Genomic DNA, 2,351 nt, shown 5'->3' with positions numbered 1-2,351 from the left:
TCATCTTTTTGAAATCTTTGAAAGTCATCTTTAAAATTGCCTCTAAGGTGATTGCAATCCTTAGATGAAGAACTGCCATACCTTATTAGAAGATCCCAATGACAATTGAAGAAGAAACTCCACTGATGAACTATCCTCAATGTCCATCTTCACCTTGAACTCTCATGGAGGTTTTTGGAGAGACTTTGGGAGGGAATGTGTTTTGATTTAGGTGTTAGGTTTACATTAGAGCTTAATGACTTATATAATCTTAAATACCCATAAACACTCATAAAAAACGTACAAAGTCTTATAGTGGCGTGGAGTGAATTTACCAATTCACCCCTTGAACTTACAGTGACTGCACGCAGGACATCACCGTCGATGGTCCGTCCCTTGACCAACGGACCGTCCTATTGATCCGTGGTATAGGAATGAGACCTGTCCTTAGATTCCTCTACCCCACGACTAAGTCTCAAATTACGAGGCCTAACCAATGGGGCATCGACTGACCTACTGGGCGTCGATTTCCATCCGTTGGTTGGGCTGTCTTGGACAGTCTTGGCACCAACTTTGGGTCCTTCCTCAAGGACCTTTGGATGGCCCTTGGGGATGTTTTTCTTGGAATTTTCCAACCCAAATATTTTTGTATACAATTTTAGCACCTCCCACGTAAATTTCATCAAAAATGAACACGTAAAACTCAATGAAACATGCATAAACACACAAGGTCGTCTCAAGGCAAACCTTTCAAACGTCATGGGCGTTCTTGGAGTTTGACCTCCAAACTTCACGAAACTTAAAACGGTTCCTATAAACACTAATTAACTCATTTAGAGACCTTGTACCTCATGAATCACATATAAACATATAAAACAATATATGAGGCACATAGGTGACTTTACCGTCAAACGTCTTGGTCGTCCCTTGACGTTTGACTCCCAATGCACCTAAACTCTTAGACACTGCCTCAAATCCACATTATAAATTTTTTTAGGATCTTAGACCATCACAAAAACCATGTTAGGATCTAGCTTCATCTATTTCATTTTCGGGGTCTTACACCTATACTACTTATAAGCATGCATGAGGTATGTGTGTACATTGGGCAACATGATCACATAATGGAAAACATTATACCATTGAGGCAGCCACCTTACAAAGGTCACAATACAAATTCAAGTCCCCTAAACCATAGACAACTCACATATAGAGTAATAGGAAACCACACAAAACAACATTATAAGATAGGAGACAAGACATCTCAATTACTTGAATCTAAGACTCCTAGTCATGCTTAGGACCACACATTCATGTAGAGGTTCATAGGTAGGGGTCATTCACCATTAGAACTTCATCAGTGGCAGCATCTAAGCCATACCTAACCCTAACAACTTCATTTAACTAAGAAAACATCATCAATACCTAGAACATGATGCTAGATTAAGAGACTAGGCATGGTTACTTCATAGATGTGATCATCATAACTATACTTCATAATTCACAAACTTTCCTTCAAGGCCATGATCAGCACATATAGAGGTTGACAATAAAGTAAACACAACCATCATAAGATGACCATACCACACAATGCCATACAAGGCCAATTCAACTATCAATTCTATAGAAAAGTACAGGAAGTAGGGCAATCTTACCGATTCACCCAAGCTTTGATCATCATTGATAAATTCTTATAATTCATCAATAATAAATCTATAAGTCATTAGCTAAAATTACAATAACATAATCGAAATCCACAATTAAGTCATCATAAAATCAAGATCACATTTTGCACCCTACATAATACATTCTTATAGAAAGTAGAAGAATATAGGTCAAGCTTACCAAATATTTGAACATTGATACTCATTGATCAATTACCCATAATTCATCATCAATTTTAATATAAAACAGTATTTATAAGAAATTTAACATGCTAGAATCATAATTCAATCAACATAGAATCAAGATCACAATGTCCACATTATAGGCCAATTTTGAGAATTGGAAGGATCATGGGTTCATCTTGAAATTGCATTTAAATTCATCTTTAAAAGAATCGATAAATCATCAATTTAACATAAACATGCTTTTGAAATCAATTTGAGAAAGAACCCATGGCTAGATTAAAAATTGGGAATTTTGGTCTTTGAATCACTTCTGAAAATCCTTGATTGAACTCCTTAAATAAATGGATAACTAAGGATGAAGGATAAACACAACTTATTGATTGAAGACCCATGAGAAATTTGATTAGAAATCATGAAAATCCATCCCCTATCTTGAACTTGTGTTTTCCCTCCAACGGAGGTTTGAGAGAATTTGGAAGAGAAGAGAGCTTTTGGGATTTCGATTTTCTTATTGGGTATTGG

The sequence above is a fragment of the Solanum pennellii genome, chromosome 9, assembly GCF_001406875.1.
Source record: "Solanum pennellii chromosome 9, SPENNV200".
Lineage (NCBI taxonomy): Eukaryota > Viridiplantae > Streptophyta > Magnoliopsida > Solanales > Solanaceae > Solanum > Solanum pennellii.
Note: the sequence above shows the minus strand (reverse complement) of the source record.